The following is a 13,115-nucleotide window of genomic DNA, read 5'->3' on the forward strand; positions in this document are numbered from 1 at the left end:
CCATAGTGATCTAAACTTTAGATTTTAAAGGATTAAAAGTGAAATGGAACTTTATTCAAATGTGCACAGCTTGAATATATTTTGACACGGAGCAGGAGGTATGCAGACGCATCCCCACTGGGGCCTGAACAGAGATGCTCACAAGAGCAGAGGCTTGGAATGACTCGTGACGCTGTGCAGCACTGAGCGCTCAATTCCAAATGTGTGTGACAGTCGTGCTGGTGTTTCTCTTGGGTGCAAGACTAAGGCGCCATGGCTGGCGTGGTTCCTTGAGCATCGTTCACACGTGACTCAGCACTCTTCAGTTTACAACAGTGAGACTACAGGTCAGGGGGTGGGTACTGCAGGGAGAGGCTGCCAGCAGGAAGACTTTACCTGTGAACATTTCTCATTATGAAACAGTCTGCTTTCAATAAAGTCACCAGATTGTACCAGGAGAAAAAGGGAGATTACGAGGATCCAAACGAATACGGGACCAAGTAGAGACGGAAACTGGGAGGAAATGAGGTGAAACACAAGGGAATGACACATTGGAAAAAGGGAATGAAAACCAGTCAAGAATGGAAACACCTGAAAAGCAGTTCTGGAAACCTCACTCATTCCTGCTGTCCAAGCGACGGGCTCCTAGGTATACGGACCTGGTTCTTCCATATTCCCATCTGCAAATGTGGCCATGGTTCCTTGTTTTCTATTAACACGGAAGTACCCTGAGACTTTGGAAGCCTTCAATAGCAGAATCAGGGCCAGAGAACAGTATTAAATAAATAAATAAATAAATAAATAGGAAAAGAAATAGCTCAACTGGGCTGCCACTCAGATCTTCCCTATGCTGTGCAGAAGCAGAGCTAAATGGTGATTTTGGTTTTGTGGTTAAAGACAAGTAGTATGCAACTTCTTAAGTGGTTCATGGCTGTCCATGTTTTATCCTTCTAATTGAAACAGTATTTCCCGCTTTTCCCAGACTAGCAATTTTAAAGGCGGGGTCTCTAACCTTGGGTACAGCCTGGCCTCCACAGTGTTGCACTGTTCCCAAGATGACAGGGGCTCCAGAACAGATGGGCCAGGCCGAAGCCTGCAGGATCGGGCTCGGGCTCATGGGGCCGCCTTGGATACCAGAGAAGGAAAGGCCCAGGGCCGTTTCTGAGCCTTGATGGGTTCAGAATGAATTTAAAGTGGTTAATCAATAAAAACAAGATAGGTGGGAACGTGGGAACGTGTTGTTCTCTGGGGCTAACAATGGGAAGGGCAAGGCCGATTGCTGTGAATTCTAAACGATCAGACAATGTAAACTCTGTCACCCAGACCCCCACAGTTTATGCCACTGGCTTGATATCATTATTTACTAATGATCACAGTGATACTAACACTATACCACAAGTGGGCAATGCATCTCCTAAGTGCTCAGTAAATACTTGTTCATTAGTTGGCTCAACAGATATTGTTGGGTACCTGTGACAAAAAAGGTGCTGGGTCCTGATACAAAGATGAGTGGGTTTCTGCCAGAAACTTCCGTGAGATTATAGTTTTGAAAGTGTTATGCCGATGATGAACGCATGACCCAAAATGCTTTTTTCTTTCATTTCTTTATTTTTTATGCTAAGGATTACGAATTTGATCTTTGGAAAAAGCCAGTAGAGAACTCAGAGGAAGTCATGGAAACGTGTATTTTGTGCTTTTTTTTTTCTTAACATGTCCCGATATTAAGAAAACCATACTGTTTCTCCAAGTGACTCTATTGATTGTACTGTATGTGGACATAAGATGTTGAAAACCCAATCTAGCACATGCTCCAGATGCCAAAAAAAGTCAGTTTTCATTCAGAAGAGCACTTTGCATGACGTTTCTTTTAAAAGTTACCCTAAGGAAAAAGAATATGTATGACTACAGATTACAGGAAAGCAGCTCCCACTTAGCTTTTAAGTTATGCAACTTCCTCACTGATGACTGAGAGAAAAATCAAGAGGCAGCAAATAATAAAGGGTAAGGCAGGAAGTGTGTGGTGACACGAGTCCCAGGAGGGCTCCCCGGGCTGGTGCCACTAAGGAAACAAATCTGTAAGGCAGTTAAAGTTTTCCTGCTTCTCACATAATCCCAAGCAGAACACAAGGCCGTGGTTTAAATGTGTAGGTTTCAAGGAGTACAGAGAAATCGAGAATTAAGCAAGTGAAATCGCTACCTTGCAGAACGAGTGAGACTCGCTCATCTGTCTCCAGACAGTGCTTTTCAGCACAAGTGCAGCTGGGAATTTGGAGTCTCTACCAGCTCTCCAGCGTGATTCTTCAGTCAGTTCACATAGGGCCTGATAAGAGATACTGGAGGGAGTGTGGATTCAAGAAAGATAACGTGATGAGGCTGATGATGATGATGATGATGATGATGGTGATGGTAATTACCCACCACCATTCAGTGTTTGCCAAGAGTTACCCATTATCTCATTCAATACAACAATACTAGGAGGTATTATTAACCCCGTTTTCTTGAGGGATAAAAATAATTAACTGAGGCTTAGCGGATGTGTCTGTGAGATGTTACAAAGCCGAGAAGGGGCAGAACAGCATTTGAGACCAGCACGGAGACTCCGGGACTCATGCTGTAAATCACAGCGCTTTGCTACCGCTATCTACATTTTTTTCCTCGGGGCATTTGTAAATGAAAGTTTGGTTAAAATGTTAAGCAGGACATGTGAAACGCCAAACGAGTGGAATAAATGATAAATGCTAGAGAGGTGGGTGGCGGAGGACTCATGTCTGAGGTTGTGTGAGAAGTCCTCTCAAACAAGGTAGAATTTACGTCTGGTGTCCGAAGAACCGGCAGTGCTTGGATTGAGAACTGAGGGTTACTTAGGAGCTGTTTGTAAGAGGTCCTATTTTATCATCTTCCTCATCTTGCCTGGCGCTAATGAACACTAAAGATATCAACAGAAGTAAATACATTGAGTGCCCACTATGTGAAGGGCATTATTTTTGTTGCTTTAAAGCTTTTAAACGTTCTTTAAAGGAGGGACTGGTTAATCTCCAGTGTCTAGATCCATGAGACCCCAAACCAGATGGCTCCATGGAGCCTCTGGGAATGGCCTGTGGAACAATCTCCACTTTTGCACATACCCATGAAAAGAATGGTCCCTTGGGGATTTTGCAGACCTGCAATCTGGAGATAATGTAATGCTGATCATAATTCAACTGCCCCCAGATACGGAATTGCCAGATTTAGCAAATACAAATACAGGAGGCCCAGTTAAATTTGAATTTCAGATAAACAACAAGTAATCTTTTAGTACAAGTATGTCCCAAGGTTTGAAGGGGATACACTTATACTAAAAAAAAGGTGTTTGTTGTTTATCAAAATTCAAATTTCATCAGACCTCTGTATTTTTCTGAAAACTGTATTCCGATAGAAACTGGGGGAAAAATTCTGAGATCTGAATTTATTTGGCATATGAAGATACTACTCTGACTGAAAACATCAAATCGGCTTTAAAAAAAACAGGAAAGAAAAAAAAGAACAAGCGTCATAGGGCTACACACCCCCATGAGATGTGTTCCCTATTAACATGAAACCAATGGAGCAGAAAAAGAGTTGCATCACAAGATAATCTTGTGGAACCGATATAAAATCTGTTTTTATACCTGGCATATTCATTCAAGAAATCCTGCCCTTAAAATAATGGTCAGGGTTGACCCAAGTAACTCGTTTACTCTGCATCAAGAGAAAAATACATTTCAGGACATGTACCCTGAGGATAAAAAAGGACATGCTGAAAAGTGGATTTCCGAGTAATGCCCCCATTAAAGATGATAATTAAGTGGGGTTCGCTGAGGAGGCATATGCCTTCAGATTAAATTTTAAGAACGACGATCGTTTTTAAAGTTGGAGTCAAATATCAGCCTTTAAACCAAGTTAAAGTCAATGCTGCAGCTGCCTTCTGTCACTGACACTGCTGTGGAAAAATGCAGAAGGCAGACTGAAACATTTTTTTTTTCTAGTGCAATTTCCAAAACAATCCGAAATTAATACAAACACACTAAATGCAGAAAGCAAATATATTTACCTATTTAACATCTATCTCGCGTGTAATTATTAAGTAAGATAAACTATTCTAAAGAGAAATAATGCACTTTGAGAGACTGGAAAGCATGAAAGGTAAAATGAAGTCTTGGAGACGGAGAGACTTTAAATCACGTTTAGACATAAATCCTTTCAGGTCACAATCCCATAGAGTACCAGCATCTGCTAAACCTAGATAGTTTATAATCGCTAAAATTGTTTTAATCTTCCTATGGAAGGCTTACCAAGGAAGTACTGAATTACACTGGGTTAATACCTCTAAGAATGAGCAGTCAAGAAATCGATGCATAAATTAATGCAGTGGCTACATAGTTAAGTCTCATGTTTGTAACGTATCTGAAGCAGGCAGAGGTTATCAAAAGATATAGCACTCCATTAGGGCGACATGTTCTCAGCGCTGTAATCACCTGGAAAGTTGCCAGCCATTATTCACCCTCGTCCACTCCTGCTATCGTCTCTGACCTGTCATATTCTTACCTTCAAGAAGAGAGGACGTAAAGGTTGGGTCTGTAAAATTGGAAGGGAACCATGGAAGCAGTGAGGGGAGATGCTGGAATACGTTGTCAGTGGATGGTGTTCTTTGGATCAAAGCATCAGCTTTAAATATGGCATCTCACAGAGCCTAACTACTAACTGTGCCCTGAGTGGGAACAGTGCAGGGCAGCACTTAGCGCCGTGTGACCTGTACCGTCAGCACCCTGGCATAACATCGTCGTGACGTACGATGGCTTAGTCTTTAGGTGGACAGTGCACTTGTGTTTGTAGAATACTGTAGTATGTGCAGAGAATGAACATTCTCACTCCCCTTCACTGGCTTTCCTGGGACCAAGGGAAGTATTTCAATGACATAGAGGTACGGACTGACAAATTGTAAAATAGCTAAGTGAATTCTCATATTTTAAGAGGAAGAGCAATATAACGTAATAAGCAATGAGTAAAGTGACTATGTTGGGTGCATTCATGCATCTGTTTAAACAGGGTACTAGTCGGGCTCTTCATTCCACACCCCCACCAGCTTGCTCTCACATTCCCTGGTCTCCAGGCATACCTGCAATTCCCTGCACACTTCACTACATGGCCCCCTGTATGCCTGTTCACGTTTGCATATCTTCCCGTCCCTGCTGGGATTCCCCTCTGCCCTTTTGTCTCCCTGCTGAACGTCGGCTTATTCTTCAAAACTTAATTCAAAAATCACCTTCTGACCTCTGCTCCCCAGGATCACCTAGACTTGAGTGCCCCTCCACTGTGTCGCTTTAGCCTTTAGCCTTGTGTTCATACTCTGCAGGAGAAAGCACAGAACACTGGATTCCGGTGAGTTGTTTCTCTGCTTTCCTATCTCATTGAGACCAAGAACTGTGTCTTTTTCCGCTTTTTATTCTCATAATGGAATATGATACAAGGCACACATGGATGATCAATAAACATTTGTTCAGCAAATGGGTAACTGGAATGTGCCGTTGGCCTGGACACTGTGGGGGTGGGGGAAGAGTTGAGACAAATACAGTGCCAGAGACATAGCCACGCACGGCATCTAAATTACAAAGCTCTGAACTTAATGCACCAGCAATAAATACCGTAATAGTTGAGAGCAGCGAGAGTCAAATTCGGCAGGAAGGTTTCGTGGAGAAGGTAAAATTCGCAGTGGGCTTTGACAGAGGCATTTAGATGGAATAAGGCAGTGGCCCCTCTTCCTGGTAGGTCCACTGGGGACATAGACCTTAGGACAGAGAAGTCGAGACAGATGACAAAGAGAAGGCCAAGAATGAGTGAAGGCTTCATGTTGAAAAGTAGGTTAAATTCTTCCCATTCTTCATTCTAGGCAACAGCGGGCTCTTCTTCCAGTATCTAGTTTTACACCTTCTTCCTCTGCCCTAGGAGGCATGCCTAAAAGGAATTCACAGACATTGTCTGTGGTGTTCTTGGGGACTGGATACACACGGATCTGCAAAGATGATGCTAAATATTTTTTTTTTAGCAAATTGAGTATGTAACTCTGCCTCACTATATGCAGTACTTGTGTTAGCCTTGAACTTTCCTGTTCTTCTTTTATAATTTTATGAAATATTTCCCCGAGTCCCTTTTGTCCTAAAGCTCAAAGCTAGAAAGCATCCTCATTGCCTTCGTGTGTTCTGAAACCCATGGCTTTTCAGTTTCTGGATTTGGAAATGCCGTTTGATTATGGAGGATAGAAGGTTCAAGGGTGAAAAGCAATGGGCTGAGTGGAGGGAGCAGCAGGCAGGAGCCCAGGCAGCCCAGGGCTGATGGTGCAGCTGGGCCATGTTCGGCAGCAGGTGTGGAGGCGGAAGTGTGGGGGGTGGGGAGCCGGGCATGTCCAGGTGGCAGCAAGGTTCAGTGGGCCAGTCAGTGAACTGCTCACTGAGACAGTCTGCTTCCACCTTTCTGCACCACGCCGAAAAGGCCACTGACCATTTCCTCCCTCAGATTTCCTCATCCCCGAAGACAGAATAACAATGTGTATTCACCAGAGGAATCACTGACCAGTGGCTCATTTAGGAACAGCTAATAGAGGTGGTAGTAAATACCTTTGAAAACAAGAAACAAAGCACACAAGTAAAAACAACAGGAAGTGGAAGAGAGAGCACTCTGTGACCCGAAATGTTCTGTGTCATATGCTGCTATCATGAGGCTATAAGGCTTCAGGAAGACGTGTTGCTTAGGAGGATGGTAATGCTGAGGACCCAAGAACTGTGAACCCAGTATCCTGTTCCAGCATCTTAAGGAGCCCGTGCCCCTCCTAGAGCATTTATTTCTGCACTTGAATTGCCCCATCTTCAGCCCATCCCCTTTTCAACTTTGTACAGACATACGTGGCGAATCATTTTGCTACACAAATGACTCATGATTTCATGAGCTACAAGCAGCAGGTCCTGGGGCAGCTTTTCTTAGCTCCTAGGAGAGAAAAGAGGCACATGGAGGCATGTCTCTTATAGGCTAGGTCTTTCTGATTGGTGAAGCAAAGGCAATGAGGGAACAGCGAGACCCAAGCTCGATTATCCAAGATTCTCTAGAGAAGGAAACCCGTACCTGACTTCAAAAGGCACACAATTCTTTGAAAATCTTCAGCCTCTACTTCTAAACTGGACCTGAGTTCAAAATCTCAGTTATCCTGAAAGGTTAAAGCATATTTATTTGGGTCATTTCTGTGCACATGGATGCAATTAACTTAAAGAGCTGGGATGCCTGGGTGGCTCGGTCAATTAAGCGTCTGATTTTGGCTCAGGTCATGATCTCACCATTCGTGAGTTCGAGCCCTGCGTTGGGCTCTGTGCTGACAGCTCGAAGCCTGGAGCCTACTTTGGATTCTATGTCTCCCTCCCTCTCTGCCCCTCCCCTGCTTGAGCTCTGTCTCTGTGTGTGTCTCTCTCTCAAACATAAATAAACATTTAAAAATTAAAAAAAAAAAGAATTTAAGGAGGAAGAGGCAACTTTCTGTAGTTTTTAGCATGCATCAGCTATTTGACAGCTACTAAAATATAGCCGCCTTTAGAGGGTAGCGTGGGTAGCCAACCACTGCTATTCAAGACAGAAATTTCGGCCAAGGATCTAGAAGCAAGTGTACAGTGTGTTCCCCATGACTGTGAGCATTTCTCATCTGGAAGATAGCTGCATCAACAATTCCTGGAGTTTTCTTGGTTATTTAAACCTTCTGCCTTGGAACTGAGTTCATGGCTTACCAACATTCACAACTGCGTCCTATTTTGGTGTATGCTTTCACAGAAAGAATAGGAACCCATAGAGGAAAATGAGAGCTAATGTTTCCAGAGGCTGTAACATCCCTTATCACATTTAATCCTCCTAAGAACCCAAAAAGTTAGTGCTCTTTTTTCCTTTTCACAGACTTTTTCAAAACTGAAGCTCAGAAAAGTTCAGTAGCTTGTCTAGGATCTAGACACCTAGAAATGGGGGTGCTGGAATTAAAACCCATAATTTCTGGACTCGGAAACCTGTGTTTCATCCACAACATCAGTTTACCAGAATAACTTGGGCATGGCCTTAAAAGACCTAGGCAGGAAATGCGCCTTAAAAAGGATTCATTTTTTATTATTCAGTTATTAGTCTGCTTATGTACTATGCTACAGAGAAATTCTGAGCATCAATAGTAAATCAAATGAAGGAGAAATACCTTCACTGTGTATACACGTATATATACACACTCTATACGTATGTATATATTTTTTAAATTGTCTCTTTGTTTCAAGGCTAGGAATGAAAATAATTAGAATTTGCTGTTGGGCGTTTGTGTCCACTTTAACCTGATCTATTTTGTCTAATGTTTCTTTGCAAAGCTCTCGAGTGCATTGTTCGCCTATCTGATCCTGTCGTCTAGAGACCACAAAGTATTTCACATCTTACCCGGGGAACCGATCACTTTTAAGGAAGGGAGAGCATTCTTTACTGACATTTCCTAATTTAAATCCATTGAATGTTGTTTCAACTGCCATTTTAAGGGCAAAGAAAAAGCAATGCATCTGTAAAGAGCTCTGTCACTTTTCTCCATGTGATGACTAATAGTGGGGAACTTAAAACCTTATCCTTGGTATCTTTTGGAGTCCAGACAATTCAACTCTCTCTTGGGATGAGTAAATATCAGCCTGTTCCCAGGAAGATTAACTAGTAAGATGATGGAGGAAAAGCTGCTTCTTTTTAGAGAGCTATACTTAAACTGCCATCTATACTTCTTAAGACAGAATCTCAGATGATTCATTTCCATGGTGCTGTAATTTCTAGAAAGGAAAGATATTTTATACAGTTTTAAGAGTAACAGTAGTTTCTTTCCAAGATGTTAATTTTGGTCTCAGAGTTAAGGTTTGTTAATGTAATATATTCAGTGACCTTTAAAAGGCCCTAAAGGGGAGAAGAATTAGTAGACTTTTGTTTTAGGACACCCCATTTCTGGCACATACTTACTTGTAGGCAGATCCTCAATTACTTTGCCTGTTGTGGAGACAGTAACTCCTAAGCAGCTTTCTTCATAGCTTCACATATAAAGGGGGAAAAATGAAGAATATTTAAGTCCTTTGAAAGTTCTGAGAGTCCCAATGGGAAACAGAGCGTGAGTTTGATGGATAGAAAAGCTCAAATTTGAAATTTAGCTTGGCTACTTACCACCTGTCTGGACAAATCTCCTAAATACTCGGTATCTTGGTTACCTCATCTGTCAAATGGGCGCAAATTCGTTTCCACCACCTAGGATGGTTGTGAGGACCAAAGGGACCACTCCCTCTAATTATAACATAAAGAAACTGAGGCACCCCCGCTGGTAGTGACTTACCCAAGTTCATCCATCAACAAAGACTTACTGAGGTATACCAGTGTGCTTGCAGGGGGTTCCAGAGCTACTGTTTAAATTACCACACTGTCTCAATTCTTAGGGACACTTTCTCAAAATTGAGAGCTCTTTTTCCTCCTTTATTTCAGCAGGCATGGTCATATTGCTGACTCTTTCTTGTTTATGGGCTGATGACTCATTTATGAGTTATCTAAGCCCCTTGTTCCTTCTCTCTTCCCCTCTTCTGCCATCTCTATCATGGGAACGTTCTCATTCTGCTAGCACTTCTGGAGATTGTGAAAGAGCGGTGAACGACAGTGAGTTAACTCCTTGGTAGCAGCCTTGTCTCTCAAGACAACGGCAGGCTCTGCTTCCTGGGAAGTCTTCTGGCTCCTTCCAGGTCGCCACTTCTGGCTCCTTCCAGATCATTCTGCTCTGCTTGCTCCTTCTTTGCTTGATTCTCTTCTCCCACTAAATCCTTAAATGTTAGTGTTCCTTGGGGATCTGCCCTTGGTCTTCTCTCTTCCTTCTTCTTGCTCTCCCTATGGGTGATCAGATACGAGCTCGTGTCCTCGGTTACATCTATCTGATAGTGACTTCTAAATCCATGTTCTTTCCCATCAGCACTCTCTTTTAGCTGCCATATCCAGGCACCCCTTGAACGTCTCTGAACATCCTTGCTAGTCCCCCCTGTTCTATCTGTCTCTGTCTGTCTGTCTGTCTCTCTCACACACGCGCACATACACACACACACACGCACACATATACACTATTTTCCTCTGTCTGTTGGATGTTATTCTCAACCCCTAGCACATGCTCCATATCCATCTAGCATCCAAGTCATCTTTGTTTTATCTTGGGATTTGTCTTGAGTCTGGATCCCTTTCTCATCTCTAATGCAGATGTCTTAGTTCAGCCCTCATCTTTTTTCTTCCTGTGTCATCATGATACCCTTCTAAGTTCCTCTGTGGCCTCATTCTCTCTGTTCTACCTAATTTGCATTCTGTATTCTGCAAAAGATAATTTCAAAACCAAAATTTATCTTTGTTGATCTTCTGTTAGACATATTTTGCTAGATCTTCATTGCCTACAGAAGAGAGAGAGAGAGAGAGAGAGAGAGTTTCCTGGATTAGAACTCCAACCTCTTTCCATCCTCTCCATGAGGTACCCTGGAGGCCACTGTGTTCCATTCACAATAATTAACTTGCCCTATTTCCCTGTGCGTTTGCCCTATAAGAGCTATGTGATTTCCATCTCAAAGCCCCTGCTGTACCTCTCCTTTTCCCCTTTCTTAGGACTTGCCCTTAAGTCCTGGAAAGTTAGGACTAAATACAGAACAAACTAGAGGTTGCAAGATGGGAAGTGGGTGCGGTGATGAGCTAAATGGGTGATGGGCATGAAGGAGGGCACTTGTTGGGTGAGCACTGGGTGTTATATGTAAGTGATGAATCAGTGGGTTCTACTTCTAGAAGCAATACTACACTGTATGTCAACTAACTTGAATTTAAATTAATTAATTAAATAAAATTAATTAATTTAATTTAAAAAAGAAAGTCTTTTTAGATTTCTAATCCCTCTTCTCTGCATTCATGGCCCTTTATTGATAACTTTATATTATCAAATCTTTTTCTCTGTCGCTCCCCAACAAGACTTGGAGCTCGTCAGATTGGATCACAATGTTTTAAAGACCCCAACACATTGGATGATCCTTTATGCACAGAAGGACTTTAGTATTTGTTGAATGAATGCACTTGTGACTGTTATTAAGACCAGAGGAGTATTATTTATTATTCTATTTTCACAGTGAAATATTTAACTATTGATAATCATTACTAAATAACTCACTTAGCACCCCACAAACTAATTAACAAAAAGAGCCTTTGTAAATGGTCTTGGTATCACATCAAGATGTTAACAGTTTAGAATTAGGATTTCCTAAATATTTGGGGACCAGTATGACTTTGAGCCACTTTCAGGCCTCCCTAAAGTTTATTTGACTTTAATTCACTTAAATTGTCTTAAAAAGGAATCATTATACATAAGCTAATCTGACTCCAAATTTCTATCTACAAAGATAGATGATTATAAAGCTAGATATATTCCAGTCAATAGATAGAATGATGTCAGCATCGGGGCGCCTGGGTGGCGCAGTCGGTTAAGCGTCCGACTTCAGCCAGGTCACGATCTCGCGGTCCGTGAGTTCGAGCCCCGCGTCAGGCTCTGGGCTGATGGCTCAGAGCCTGGAGCCTGTTTCCGATTCTGTGTCTCCCTCTCTCTCTGCCCCTCCCCCGTTCATGCTCTGTCTCTCTCTGTCCCAAAAAAATAAAAACGTTGAAAAAAAAAAAAAAAAGAATGAAGTCAGCATCATGGGCAGTTTGAGGAAGTAGGGCATATAAGATGCTTTAGAAAAGGCAGAGACAAAAGAATTTCTAAACTCAATTAAACCAATTGTATTTACGTATTGCTATAGTGTAAAACAGTATCAGAAGTTGATCGATACATCCATGTGTTGGTGTTATAAAAGTATCATAGTATGTATTTAATTGTCTAACACGATGCCCAGAGATAAGAAAACAATAATAACAATTATACAGGCCTACCTTGTTTGATCGTGCTTCACCTGGAATGCATGTCTTTGCAAATCGAAGGTTTGTGGCAACCCTGCTTGGAGCAAGTCTGTTGGTGCCACTTCTCCAACAGCATTTGCTAACTTCATGCCCCTGTGTCATGTTTTGTTAATTCTCACAAGATTTCAAACTTTTTCATTATTATTATATTTGTTATGGTGATCTGGGACCAGTGACTACAACTGCCTGAAAGCTCAGGTGATGATTAGCATTTTTAAACAATAAATTATTTTTAAGTTAAAGTGTGTACATTTTTTAGACACAGTGCTATTGCACACTTAGTAGACTACAGTACAGCATAAAGATAACTTTTATACGCACTGGGAAACTAAAAATTTCATTTGAGTTGCTTGATTGTGATGCTCATTTTATCGCAGTGGTAAGGAACCAAACCTGCAATATCTCCAAGGTATGCCTGTACTAACATTATCGGGTGCTTCTTGTATGCTGTGCTAAGTACTTCACACACATCACTTAGTCCTCCTGATATCTCTTTGATGCAGTTCTTATTATCACTCTTGTTTAAATATGAGTAAAATGAGTCTTAGAAAGGTTGAGCAACGTGTAGGAGGGCAAAACAAACAATAGCCCTGGTCGTCTGGTTAAATGGATAAATGCCTTTCAATCATCTTGATGTTATACTAATTAGTAGGTAATTTGATAAACCATTTGATAAATTTGTATAAACTGTGTTTTGACACATCTAAAATGCTACGGTATCGTTATCATTATTGAGAAGAACGGAGAAAATTCATTGAGAATCGTCCAAGTGAGGTATAGTTAACAGTTACTTAGGTATAGTTAACCATGGGTTGTCTAATTGCATCCTTTTACTTTGCTTTGAAGTCTGCTTTTCTATCAAAGTCTTGAACACGTACTATAAAATGGACCTAGACCTCTTTCTTGGACAGAAATGTAAGAAAAGCTATTTCTTTAAAATTGGACAATTACCAGGAATGACCACTAATATATTTTTAAAGCATAGTGTGAGATTTTGAGGTCTGTTACTTGATGTGGGAAATTGTTTCCTGCTGGAGGGTAAGGAAAAAAAAAATAATTGATAGTGAGTTCTGTGGGCAGTGTTCAAGCATAAATGTACTCAAAATAATTACAATTAAAAGAGCCTGCAGATT

The 13,115-nt window shown here is 41.6% G+C and overlaps 1 protein-coding gene and 1 long non-coding RNA gene across 3 annotated transcripts in view; one reads left to right on the forward strand and one right to left on the reverse strand.

The window, feature by feature from the left end:
* Positions 1-13,115, forward strand: part of MAML2 (mastermind like transcriptional coactivator 2) — a 348,649-nt gene that overhangs the window by 115,648 nt on the left and 219,886 nt on the right. The gene's annotated exons all lie outside the window — the stretch shown is intronic.
* LOC124504672 (uncharacterized) lies at positions 1,468-10,430 on the reverse strand. The gene is made up of 2 exons (XR_006960499.1): positions 8,995-10,430; positions 1,468-5,949 (listed from the first exon to the last, which is right to left on the reverse strand). It is a non-coding gene; the product is annotated as an uncharacterized LOC124504672 (long non-coding RNA).

Source organism: Lynx rufus, unplaced genomic scaffold (assembly GCF_022079265.1).
Source record: "Lynx rufus isolate CCGP_SWC_20201006 ecotype Redwood Valley unplaced genomic scaffold, mLynRuf1.p SCAF_9, whole genome shotgun sequence".
Taxonomy (NCBI): Eukaryota; Metazoa; Chordata; class Mammalia; order Carnivora; family Felidae; genus Lynx; species Lynx rufus.